Here is a 14,765-nt window from a genome sequence, read left to right on the forward strand (position 1 = left end):
TCCCTAGATAGAATGTGTAGAGAAATTGCAAGCCATATACACATCAGAGGCAACACATATCTCAGTTGGCAGAAGCATTTGGAGGCATTAAACTGGTTTCCTTAGACAAGTTTAGCTTCATTGTTCTATCAATTGTAATGTCTACTTGTCTATAGTGCAGATTGTATAGGCATTAGGATGTGCAGAGGTTATAGTTGAAATCAAAACCTTGTATAGGTTATAGTTGAGTAATTAGTTGTCAAGCAGAGTAAAGGAACCGGTTAGCAATTCCTGTATTGTATTGAAATTTTTTGGTTAAATAGAATGAAATTTTACTGTAAAAAAATATTTGACTTTTGAAAATATGCATCATTTGTACTTACCAAAATAAAGAGAGAATGCAGATATTGAGATGCATGATAAAAATAGATAGTTTTTTGTTAAATCATAAGCCGTGACATGCTTTGAGACATTGCAACATCCTTATCCTGTATAGAATTTTGAGGACTCCCTCAAAAGTTCGAATTCTACCTAGTTCTGACGGATTAGCTCTGATATACATCCTGATAATACTCTTTTGGAAACTCTTGGTGCAAGAATATTGAATCTCATGAAACTCAAAGTTTGCCCCAATTATTGACCATGGAGGAAAATGAAAATTTTATTATAATGTGATCGAACCCACAGAGCTGCCTACAAAGTTTGATTATGTACTCATTTTGCTTCACTTAGCTCGACTTCTTGTATGATCTATAAGGAAGGGATTTCTACCTCAGCAGGTATAACATCTTTAGTACCATAAACCAATAGATAAGGAGTTTCCCCAGTTGATGCTCGGACCGTGGTGCAATATCCAAGCAAGGCAAATGGTAGCTTCTTATGGCAATGCTTGAGTTGTCTATCATCTTCCTTAGTATCTTCTTAATATTCTTGTTGATGGCTTCTACAACTCCGTTCATCTACTACATGTATGCGGTAGAATTGTGATGCTTGATCTTGAATGTATCACATATGTCTTGCATCGGATCACTGTTGAGGTTGGTGGCATTGTAAGTGATGATTGACTCGGAAACTCCAAATCGGTAGACAATACGATCTCAGACAAAATCTGCTACGACCTTCTTTGTCAAGGCTTTGTAGGAAGCAGCTTCGACTCATTTGGTGAAGTAATCAATGGCCACGAGGATAAATCTATGTTCATTAGAGGCGATAGGCTCGATTGGGACAATAACATCCATTCCCCATTAGGCAAAAGTCCATGGCAAACTTGTTATATTGAGCTCTTTAGGTTGAACCCTTATCATGTCACCATGTACCTGGCACTGGTGACAATTCTGCACGTACTTGAGACAATCAGTCTCCATAGTCATCCAAAAGTATCCCGCCGTTAGTATCTTCTTGGCTAGAATGAACCCATTCATATGGGGTCTGCATGTTCCGGCATGTATTTCTTCAAGCAGTCTAGATGCTTCTTCGGTATCGACACATCTTAACAACCCAAGTTCAGGAGTTCTTCTGTACAAAATCTCTCCACTCCAAAAGAAATAGTTAGCTAGTCTTCGTAATGTGTGCTTTTGAGTATGTGTAGTGCTTTCTATGTATTCTCCCTTTAACAGATACTTCCTGATATCGTGAAACCATGGCTTCCCATCAAATACTTCTTTAACATGGACACAATTGGCAGGTTGCTTGCAGATTTCTATCAAGATAGGGCCAATATAGTTCTTATGTGAATGTTGTATCATGGAAGACAATGTGGCCAATGTGTCTAGGAACTTGTTCTTAATATGGGGAACGTGCTTGAATTCTATCTTTGCGAATCTCTTGATCAATCCTTGCACACAATGCAAGTATGGTACTATATTGGTATTCTTGGTGGCCCGTTCTACGAGTATTGATGTATCAACAAGTCTAAATCTCGGATCACCAATAGTTCTTGGATGTTCATGTTAGTGGGTAGCTTGAGTCCCTAGATGCAAGCTTTATATTTTGCCATATTATTAGTGTACGGGAATCTGAGCTTGGCGGATACCGGATAATGTTGGCTGGTTTTCCGATACCAGGACAACCCTGATGCCTACTCCTTTGAAGTTTGCGGGTCCGTCGAAAAACAATTTTCACCCATTATAAGCTTCTACGATATCTTCCCCTATGAATGAAACCTCTTTGTTTGGAAAATATGTTTTCAATGGTTCATATTCTCCATCCGCGGGATTCTCCGCTAGATGGTTGGCCAATGCTTGCCCCTCGACTACCTTTTGAGTCATATAGATGATGTCGAATTCACTCAACAATATTTTCCACTTAGCCAGCTTGCATGTGGGCATTAGTTTTTCAAAAATGTACCTTAAAGGGTCCATTCTTGATATAAGGTATGTAGTGTATGTATAGAAATAGTGTCTCAGCTTTTGTGCTATCCATGTCAAGGCACACCAAGTACGCTCCAACAAAGAATATCGAGCTTCATATAGCGTGATTTCTTACTTATATAGTATATGGCTTGCTCTTTCCTGTCAATCTCGTCATGTTGTCCCAAGAAGCATCCGATTGTTCCATCCAACATAGACAAATACAACAAACAGAGGTCTCCCGGGCTCTGGTGGGACCATCATAGAAGTTTTGGAGAAATACTCCTTGATTTTGTCGAAAGCTTTTTGACACTCCTCAGTTCAACTTGTCACAACATCCTTTCTCAACATCTTGAAGATCCTTTCACATATCACTCTCGACTGGCTATGAAATGACAAATGTAATTGAGACGGCCCAAATCTTGTTCTTAGGTGGCGACACATCTTGGATGGCTTTGATCTTTGATAGATTTGACTCTATCCTTTGACTGTTGATGATGAAACCCAATAATTTCCCGGCGGGGACTCGAAGGCATGTTTTGCGGGGTTCAGCTTCAAATTGTACTTCTATAGGGGGTCGAAAAATTTCCTCAAATCTGTTATGTGATATGGACTCTTTTTGGATTTTATGATGACGTCATCTATATAAACCTTAATTTCCTTATGGATCATATAATAGAAGAGGGTAGCCATGACTGTCATGTATGTAGCTTTGTCATTTTTTAGACCGAATGACATCATCTTATACTAATACATACCCCACAGCATGATGAAGGCTGATTTCTCCACATCTCCTTCATTCATCCAGATTTGGTGATATCTGGTGAAACAATCAACAAAGGAATGGAGTTCATGCTTGGTGTAGTTGTTGATCAAGATATGTATGTTTGGAAGTGGAAAATCATCCTTGGGACTTGCCTTGTTCAGATATCTGTAGTAGATGCATACCTTGACCTTTCCATCTTTTTTTGGTATGGGTATGATGTCGCATAGCCAGTTTGGATACATCAATTACTCAAAGAACCTTGGCGTTGATCTGTTTGGTAACCTCTTCTTTAATAACCTCTTCTTTCTTGAGTTTTTGCTTAATTGGTGGACACATCGGGTTGATAGGTAGCCCATAGCTTATGGGCTACTATGGATGTTCTCATCCTTGTCATGTTGTCATAGCACCAGGCAAAGATATCCTCATATTCTTTCAAAAAATATGATGTATTAGTGTTTGTCGGACGGTGAATGGTTGATACTAATGCATGTCTCTTTGACTGTTTCGGAGTCTTCTAAGTTAACTACTTCGATTTCTCTAAATTTGACTTGGGTTTGTTCTAAAAATCCTCTACATCTCTGATGATTTCCTCGAGTATTACATCATTTTCCTATTCCTCTGAATCACTTTCATTGTGTTGCATTGTCTCATTACATGTCATAGTTAGAGATTCAACATGATAGGAAATAATTATGGTAAAAAATACAAATATAATAATATAAATAATTGAAAGGGAAATCGTGCATTAATTAAAACTTAAATTTTATCAAAACAAGCATAACTCCATGTCTCGAGTACTTATTTCAAAATGGAAATACTAAATGTCTTAAATGATAGAATTATTTTTAAAAACATGCTTGTCTGGCAAAGCTACCAAGGTGCTCGACGAGCCCGGGATGGTGTAGCAGTCCAATTCTCTAGAACCGCTCCATATCCTGCCATCTGGATGGTGAATCCTCTACCTTATCTCCCAAAATCACGTTCCATTCTATGTCTTATTTGTCCAAGAATAATCTTCTTATGCTAGCTAGAATCTTATCTTCTTTAGAACCCCAAATGACATCAACTTTGCAGAATGTTTGGTACAATGGTGGTATAGGTTTGGGCAGTGGATAGTGAAAATCGTTCCATGGAGGTGACCAGTCCTGATATTCTTGCACAATATAGTCTTACCCGAGACCGAAAGTGGTGCTAAAGGTGGTGCTCTGAGGTCGCAATCGTAAAATTTCTATTATCCCTTGAAGCTTAGGGCTGAGACCTCGTCCTCGCTCGTATCCCAGCCAAATAAACATGCTTAGTACTTTGTCACTCAACCATCATCCCTTCTCGACGATGTTTACCCTTTCAATGTTGTGGATCATCTCTCCCCCTAACTTTCTCTTGCCTTTAACTGCTGGTACGATTTGATTGGCATAAATGAGATTGTTACCATCTCCAAGAACGAACACATCCTGGTGATCCCATTCGAATTTTACAACCTGATGTAGAGTGGAAGTGAATTCCTCGGCCATATATATCCAAGGCCTTCCCAATAGTAGGTTGTAAGTGGTAGAGACATCTAGTACCTGGAACTCAACATCGAACTGCTATGCCCCGAACTCGGGGAGCGCGACAGGTGCTCAACCGAGTGACCTCGGTCAAGCAATCCTGTAGATACTTTCAACCCAAACTCACTCATAATTAAAGAGAGTACATAACTTCGCTAGTTAGACAATAAGAAAATCACGTATACAATACCAATTCATTGCCATTGTATACCAATTCATTGCCATTAGTTACTTTATTTTAAAGTCTCAAAATACACACATTTTCACGGTTTGAAGTGGAACAAGTGATTTAAACACAACATAAATTGTTTGACTTTCTCAGCACCCATATACAACCCACACTATGTCTATGGAGCCTCTAAAAGATACAAAAGTGTATTATGATAGTGCCGGCACAAGGCCCCGGCTATACCTCAAACACGATACACAAGGAAAAAAAGATACATGACCCCGAAATGAAGTGGGGCTCACCAAGTCTGCTGAGATGATGATGTACCACTATAGCTGATCAACGCCGCATGCTATGGAGCCACCTGCATCAATTAAAGATGCAGCGCCCCTGGCAAAAGGGACATTAGTATATATGGAATAGTACTAGTATGTATAACTAAACACCATCTCAATAGGATGAGTAATAATGCAAGAGGATCAATCATAATATCAATTGAAAACCTCAAACGATATCGAAACATCAAGTTAGGAGCAAGATAAGTCGTTCAAGTAAATCTTTATATTTTAGGTTGGGAGATCTCAGCACCAATATATCACCATTCACAATACCATCATAATTTTAGTACGGAGTCTGATCACGACCCGGTCGGCTAGGCCATCCCATCCAAGACATCAAACACAGTCATAATCATAATTCCAATTTATTTTACAATTTCCAGCACAATCACCACCGTGTGTGCGGCATGGCATTCGATCACGATCTGAGTAGCTAGGCCGTCTCATCCGGGACATCAACTATAATCACAATTTCCAACACAATCACCACCATGTGTGCGGCATGACATCCGATCAAGACCCGATCGGCTAGGCCGTCTCATCCGATACATCATTCCCTTCTATTAATCATCTCATTTCATACTTCTTTCACAACTTTCATTTCATTGGCACTAGTGTTCACAACTGTAATATCCCCCTTTTTGGCACGTTGGCCGTATTTTATATTTCATGTTTCGTGCTCACCTTTTTTCACTTTCTACCACCATCATGAATCTTCAACAATAAGGCATTTACATTCAAGACATTAATCATACATATGAGCAAACAAGAGTTTTAAGCGCATTGAGGTTTCTTACGCAATTGACATTAGCTATCATTTGAAATGCAACTTGAATCCATATCATTTAGATGAGCAACCCATACTTTGAACACATTATCAAATAATAGTACAACTTAACAGGAGCATTTGGAATACATATTGAACACATATGTCTTTTGACACAAATTTTATTCAGAATAATAGATTCATAATGAGTTACTCGGAACTTGCAATGACATTGTGGGGGTCAATTCTAAGAGAAGAGCTTAGCCAACATACCTTACTTGAGCTTCTGTAAACTCTAATATGTTCGAAAATCTTGAAAACTTCAATTTATTTTAGAAATATAACAAATTGAACCAAAAAGTAGGAAGATGATCATGATTCCAACTCATTTGAGCATTTTATCAAGCACTAGGTGTGCATTAAGGTTTCAAGGTCCTTCTATGGTGGGTTCCATCATCCCACGACCCTTTATTTATCATTTTTAGCTCAACAATCTTCCTACGTCCCTTGATAACACATGCGTATAAGATGAACAACTCCCACACCCAATAATTGCCTTACTAATTACCCATTTTTAGTTAAATTTCGAAATTGAGGGTTAGGGTGTAGAATCTTACCTCTAGGATGAAGACCTAGTGAGTTTTCCTTGTTAATCTTCCAAGATTTGAGTAAGAATTGAGGAACAATAGGTTGAGGAAACCTCTCACTCTCTAGAGCACTTCCCCACTCTCAAAATATAAGTTTGAACCTTCTAAAATGACCCCTAACATTGTTTTATAAGAATGGAGTCGAGTTTATAAAACAAGAAAAATGAAGCTCCGAAATACAATCTGTGGTCGCATGCTTCTGCGGTCTGCGAAATGGTCCTTCGGAACTGAGCGTCTCTGCATGGGTATGTGGTCATTCTGTGGCCCGCAGACTTGTTATGCGATCACATAATACATTGCAGACCAGTTCTGCGGTCGCATAATACACTGCAGACCAGTTATGCGGTCGCAAAATGCACCACAAGACTTCCCTACGGGAAATTTCCATGTTGATTCTACAGTTAATATGCGGCTCGCAAAACGATTGTGCGGTCGCATAATCGACCGTAAAACGTCATCCAAACTTGCCCAGTTTTCTGCTTCACTCTACGGCCATTCTGCGGCCGCATAGTGAATGTCTTTTTCTGCCAAACTTTTTTAACTCCCTAGTGCATTGTTCGACCCAAAAAGTCTGTACCGCAGCAGCATAACCAAAACATATTAGCCCACCATGGAACCTCGGGTTTTAGGTTAAAGTTTACGGGGTCTTACATCCTACCAATGTGGCCCACTGTTAATTCACACACACACACTAGTAGTTTTTTAAATTTTTGGCTAACTCCCTAAATTTCCAAAAAATTTGCCAGAGCCTCCCCTGTAACTGGGCCTATCAACTTGCTAGAGAATCCAAGAAACTAATCCTAACAACATATACACAATCCAATGATGCAATATAACATAAAAGCAACACCAACTGTGGTCTCATAAGCAATATATTACCAAAAGGGACACCCTTAGCATAAATTTTACAAATGATACATAATTTATAGTGAGCAATTTCATAGAGTGATTACATAGCTATTCAAACAAATTAAGGTACTTCTTCTTCATTTCTTCCTCGACCTTCCAAGTAGCCTCTTCAACCTGTTGGTTTCACCATAACACTTTCACGGAGGCAATTTCTTTATTTCTTAGCTTTCGGACTTGCCTATCAAGAATGGCAACTAGAATTTCTTCATAGGTCAGTTCTTCATTAACTTCAATAGTCTCAACTGGCACAATAAGCGACGGATCTCTAACTACCTTCTTCAACATAGACAAATGAAATACTGGGTGCACTAATGACATCTCAGGTGGTATCTCAAGCTTGTACGTGACCTGACCAATCCTCTGAATGATTATGTACGTCCCGACATACCTCAGTCTCAATTTTCCGTTCTTACCAAATTGCATCACACCCTTCATGGGGGAAACCTTCAAGAATACCCAGCCATATTCTTTGAACTCCAAATCTCTACGACGAACATCCGAATAGGATTTTGACAACTCTGAGTAGTTTTCAATCGATCCTTAATGACTTTAACCTTCTTCATAGCCTGATACACGAGGTCTGGTCCTATCAATTTCGCTTCACCAATCTCGAACCACCCAATAGGAGATCTACATCTCCTACCATATAAAGCCTCGAATGGTGCCATCTGCATAGTAGCATGGTAACTGTTGTAGGTAAATTCTTATCTTAGGTATACTTATGCCAAGTCTTCTCAAAGTGGTCAAAGGACATATATTCAGACTTGAGATGCCATCAATTAGAAACCTAGTGACGAACTTGTCTTCATATTGCACGGTAATGTGCATCCCGGATGTGACTCAAACCTTTCGGTGGCAACTCCTCTTCATGGAAAGTGATTTTATGTGTTTCTAGTATTTTCCTCACCTTGTTCGCCATTTATCCACTGGTAATGCCGATAGGCACATAAGTATCACTCAATACTTTCACCAATGTATTCTTGTGTGCGTCTAAATTTTGCAGGAGTGATAGAATGGATATCTAGGCAGTAGTTTTGTTCAGATGATCAACAACAGAATATTACTTAGCCTGAATTTTCCTCTACAAGTCATCATTACATGATTTTACAATAGATGGTTTTGTCGCAGTTTCCTTACTTGAACCTCTTTGGGCTAGATTCTCTAGCGTGTACACCCTACCTGTTATAGTCATTCCTTGAGCAGCGCCTGCTTCTTCTTGCTTATACTTTCCTTTCCTTCTGACTAAAACCACGTAGTCATATGGAACAACTTTAGGATGATAAGCAAGTGACAGAGCTACCTTCATAGTGAATGGTGGCCTAGGTATTGCCACTTTAACTTCAAACAGTGCCTTGAGTTGTACCACAACTAGCGAGGGCGCTACAAGGGATGCCACTATAGTATTTCCATCCCGAATAATACCAATGGACCCTTCTTGGTCCCATTCTGCATTAGTTTCAATCATGTTCACCCAATCACCGCTATGGTTTGGAATGTGGTTATTGTGGACATTGGGTGCATGCTCTTTCAATTGGATCACCTTGGTATTAATTGGCATTTGAATCTTATCCTTCAAAGTGTGACATTCTTCAATGGTGTGTCCTTTAATGCTAGTGTGATAGGCACAGGTTTTATTGGGGTTGATCCATTGGGCTGAGCTTTCGATCACTACCGCAAAGATAAGGGTGATGTAACCGGCAAATTTCAACCTCTTATACAATTAGGCTATGGATCTAGCGAGAGAGATGTATTGCTTGGGTGGTCTACTATCAAAATTGGCTTGGAGTTTAAGGTAGTTTTGTTGGGCAGGTGGGGGTGAGTGATAGTATGATGGTTAGGTGTTGTAGGTATGGTAGGTGGTAGTGATATAATGATATTTTGGGGGTGATGGATGATATACTGGCGGGGGTGATGGATGATATACTGGCGGGGGTGCTTGATAGGTGAGTGGAGATTTTGGTCCTTAGGCTACCATCACGGCACCAACTTCATTCTTCTTCAAAGTCTTCGGACTGTAAAGCTTCTTTAATAGCTTGAAAAACCTCAAAATTGTGACCATTCCACTCTTCATACCTTCTTCAATTCTTTCTCCTAATTTGATGATGTCAGAAAATTTGTGATTTTCTATGATCATCAACTTCTCATAATATTGCGGGTCCTGAGCTCGTACGAAGACCTTATTTATATATTCTTCTTCTAGCGGTGGCCTTACCTTAGTAGCCTCAAATATCCAATGGGTAGCATACTCACGAAAGGTTTACGTAGGTTTCTTCTTGAGGTTTTGAATGTAGAACATATTTGGATAATTCTCTGGGTTGAAACCTAAACCTATCCATGAAGTCTGATGCCATAATCACCCAAATGGACCACTTCTTTGGGTTTTAACTAATATACCATGTCAGGGCATCTCCGATAAGACTTCGCATAAACAACTTCATGTTAATTTTCTCGTTTTCCCCCATGCCCACGAGCTTGTTATAATAAGTTCTTAGGTGTGTTTAGGATCACTAGTACCATCAGACATCTCAAACTTCAGAGGTTTATAACCCTCGGGCATTTTGACATCAGGTTGAATGTATAAATCCTCGTAGTTCAGGCATTCAATTCCCTTTCCTCCTTTGACTCTCTGGACCCTTCTAGATAGCTTCTTCATCTCCTCAGCCATGTTCTTAATGAGCAGGTCCTTCTCAGTGAGTTCATGTGTATATAGGTTTTGTTAGGGGTGTATATGACAAGGTTTTTATATATATGAGATTACTTTCGTGGGTGCCAGGGACTTGGGGATATAGGTGATCATTGATGGACGTTTGGGGTGGATTGTGTGTAGGTTTAATGCATTTTGGGGAGAGGGGTAAGTGGCGGTTTATGGATACTGGGTTGTGTTTAGATGATTTTGCAAGACTTGTAGTGGTGGAGGATTCAAATTTTGTGGAGGATGGGGGTTTTGGTACTGTTGAGTGGTAGGAGGTAGAGGGTTTTTGTGGAGCTTATGGTTGTGAGTTCTGAGGATGTGGTGGGTTCTCGGTAGTGGCGTTCTGGTGGTTTATGTCTGGGACGTTTAGGGTGAGGGGCAAGTTGGTGAGATTGTAGACCTGCTCTAACTCACCTTGCAATTTTAGGATTTTCTATTCTAAGCGCAAAACCAACTCGTTCTACCTCGGCGTGCTTCTCCCATAAGATGTTTCTGCATTTTCTGCTAGAGGAGTGTTGTCTTTCCTATTTCCGCCCAAATTGTCCATTTTCCCTTTACCTTTGCCTTTGATGATGCTAGGAGGGGGAGGCGGAGGACCTCTAGATCTTCCGGGAATAAGGTTGGTTTAATCACAAGAGTTCAGAATAAGGCAGGGAAGTAAACTCATGTCAGGCAACATATATAAGCATATAGACACAAACACACTAGGCTAAACGAGCTTAAGAGAGCCAACAATCATTCATATTGAACACATGTAATAGACATATCTTAGAGTTGGGAATTTTAGGCAATTTCAAATGCTAGAAAAAGTTCAGAGTCACAAAACAGCTTTAGCCCAATAAGGCTGCAAACAAAGATGGCATAGAAACATATTGATTCACAAAAGTTTCGATGGTAGGAGTATACAGAATATTGACATAAATGAAAGAGGATGAGATTGCGAAAGCCAAAGAACCTACCAATTATCAAATGACCAACAAATAAACAAGAAGAACAGTCTCAACAGTACTCCAAACATCAATAAAAAGCAGTAGAACCGAAAGTCTTAGCGCGTCGGAGTTTCCAAGGATTTCAGATGAACCCTGGGCAATGCTTGCACCAAGAAAGGTCAATTAGTCGAATTCCAGTAGCCTTGGCTTTCAGTCGGTCAAGAGCCAAAGTTCAGAATAATATAGAATGAAGGAGTAAGAGAGTAATAGCGATTAATGTTTGTTAGGGGAATAAGGGAAAAGGGTTTATATAGTGTTGAATCATGCAAATAAACAAGGAAATAAATCAAGCAAACATAAACAAGAAAAATAAAATATCACATGCAATCAGTAAGTAACCAGAAAGGAAAGAAATCAAACTTTAAATCCTAGTTAGGGTTTGATGCTTAATAATCGGCCAATTGGTCTGAAGAATCAGGCCTTTCTTCATGTATATGGACAAAATATTGTCCAAATCTCTAGGATTGAGATCGATTCCAGTCTGATATGGAGATGGTACTTGCCAAAATTGGGAAAGTACCAAAGTAATACCATAAATGTGTAACCAGTAGCGGAGAAACATATATACGATAAGCAAATAATGGTGGAATCCCATTATCAGCGGGATTAGGAGAGGGATTCAAGGGAGAGGTGGCTAGGGTTCTTCAGAAGAGAGGAGAGGAGAGTAAGGGTATTTGGGGGCGGCGTCTCAAAGTAAAATAGGTAGTGTTTTCCGGTGAGTTTGGTTAATTAAAGAGAGGGACGACTTATGGGTCATTGATCATTTGAGACCAACGACTAAGACTAAAAGAGATATGGGGCGGGTAATAAAATGGGTCTCGATCAGGTATAGAGAAGGGATCGTTTGGTCTTGGGCTGGGAGCTATTGGGATAATGGTTTTGGGCTAGCTTTGTTCCTAAATTTGGCATGATTTTGGGCCAAATTTTATATAAATAAAGAAATTAAGGAAAAATAAATTAACAAAATAGCTAAATAAGTGTAAAAATATATTATTTAAGCAAATAAGCACTTTAAAATAATAGTTGAAAGTGGTAAATATATAAAAAGTTATTTCGACTCTAAATATAATAATAAAATCTAGTTAATTGCAAAATGTAGGCTATTATTGCTAAATATGTAATTAGCATAAAAATACAAAATGTAATTATATAAAATGAAATATTATAAAGCATGCACGTGGGTACAAATAATAATTTTTGATGATTTGATCACCCAAAAATAATTTGAAGGGATGACTAATACATATTTGAATAATTTAAATGCAAGAAAATTATTTTTAAAATCTTAAAAATTATGAAGAGTTGTAGAAAATACTTATATGACTCTTGTAAATTGGCAATGATGCAAAAATGATATTGTTAGGGGAATAAGGGAAAAAGGGTTTATATAGTGTTGAATCATGCAAATAAACAAGGAAAGAAATCAAGCAAACATAAACAACAAAAATAAAATATCACATGCAATCAGTAAGTAACCAGAAAGGAAAGAAGTCAAACTCCAAATCCTAGTTAGGGTTCGATGCTTAATAATCGGCCAATTGGTCTGAAGAATCAGGCCTTTCTTCATGTATATGGACAAAATATTGTCCAAATCTCTAGGATTGAGATCGATTCCAGTCTGATATGGAGATGGTACTTGCCAAAATTGGGAAAGTACCTAAGTAATACCATAAATATGTAACCGGTAGCGGAGAAACATATATACGATAAGCAAATAATGGTGGAATCCCATTATCAGCGGGATTAGGAGAGGGATTCAAGGGAGAGGTGGCTAGGGTTCTTCAGAAGAGAGGAGAGGAGAGTAAGGGTATTTGAGGGCGGCGTCTCAAAGAAAAATGGGTAGTGTTTTCCGGTGAGTTTGGTTAATTAAAGAGAGGAACGACTTATGGGTCGTTGATCATTTGAGATCAACGGCTAAGATTAAAAGAGATATGGGGCGGGTAATAAAATGGGTCTCGATCGGGTATAGAGAAGGGATCATTTGGTCTTGGGCTGGGAGCTATTGGGATAATGGTTTTGGGCTAGCTTTGTTCCTAAATTTGGCATGATTTTGGGCCAAATTTTATATAAATAAAGAAATTAAGGAAAAATAAATTAACAAAATAGCTAAATAAGTGTAAAAATATATTATTTAAGCAAATAAGCACTTTAAAATAATAGTTGAAAGTGGTAAATATATAAAAAGTTATTTCGACTCTAAATATAATAATAAAATCTAGTTAATTGCAAAATGTAGGCTATTATTGCTAAATATGTAATTAGCATAAAAATACAAAATGTAATTATATAAAATGAAATATTATAAAGCATGCACGTGGGTACAAATAATAATTTTTGATGATTTGATCACCCAAAAATAATTTGAAGGGATGACTAATACATATTTGAATAATTTAAATGCAAGAAAATTATTTTTAAAATCTTAAAAATTATGAAGAGTTGTAGAAAATACTTATATGACTCTTGTAAATTGGCAATGATGCAAAAATAATATTTCGAGAGTATATATGATATTTATTAAAATATAAGGGCAAAATTGGCTATCAACAGTACTCTCAAGTGGACAACTTGAGAGAGGAAGGCACGGACCGTCGATTACACCATTGATTGACTAGTCTTTCGCTAGTAAGCCTTTCCCAATTTAAAAGGGTGTTTTGAAAAGCGTGGACACTCATTAATTGCCGCTATATTTATAATAGGCACGAGTGAAATATGATGTTAAAAACATGCTTATGAAACGACAACACATAGCCAAGTAATAAAAAACATAAAGACAAGATTTATCAATGCGGTAAATAAGCAGGTAAAGAAGAAGAGGAAAAGAAAAATTGTCAACATGGTTCTCAAATAAATATAAAATTCGAAAAACATGATTGAATAGTAAAGCAAATAAAAGAGAGGGGAAAAGGAAGTTCATGTTGTAACAATTTCGAGCAAGTATAGGAATGGAGGAGAGGGAGGTACATGAAAGAAGTAAAATAAAGCAACTCAATTAATAATCCCACACAAGAAAAATATGTCATGGTAATAAATTAAGTACCCCCAGCAGATTCGCCACTCCCTGTCGCGCCCCATTTTTTCGCGAAAGAGGGTTTGACACATGACTACTCTGTTAAATGGATATAAAAAAGAAGAGTGATCACCTAACAATTTTAAGGTGTGTTAGGGAACCTATTTTTAAATAACTCTATTTTAACTAGTCAATACTGTCAAAGACAGGGTAAGGGCTAAAATTACCTTGAAATAAAAGTGTTAGGCACTCTTCGAGGTCCACAATTGTGGTTCCCGACTGAATTTTATGTAATGTGGGAATATTAAGATATTAACTAAGTTAACCTAGGTGGACATACTAATTTGTTCATTATTAAGCTAAGTGAATAAATAAGCGATTGAATATTCTAGGTGGAGTAAAATGATCGAATATAATTCAACTACTAATAATCATCTATCTTATAGGACATTCGAAGAAGTAAAAAATAATACCAAGATGTAACTGGGAAGGGAATAAGATGATTCATCAATTGACTATTATTAATTGATAAAGCCCTTCGATTTCAAAGTTGTTCAAATCTTAGAGCTACTTAAACAAATCTTAAATGTTAATCACTAAGCCTG

This window comes from Nicotiana tabacum, chromosome 22 (assembly GCF_000715075.1).
Source record: "Nicotiana tabacum cultivar K326 chromosome 22, ASM71507v2, whole genome shotgun sequence".
Lineage (NCBI taxonomy): Eukaryota > Viridiplantae > Streptophyta > Magnoliopsida > Solanales > Solanaceae > Nicotiana > Nicotiana tabacum.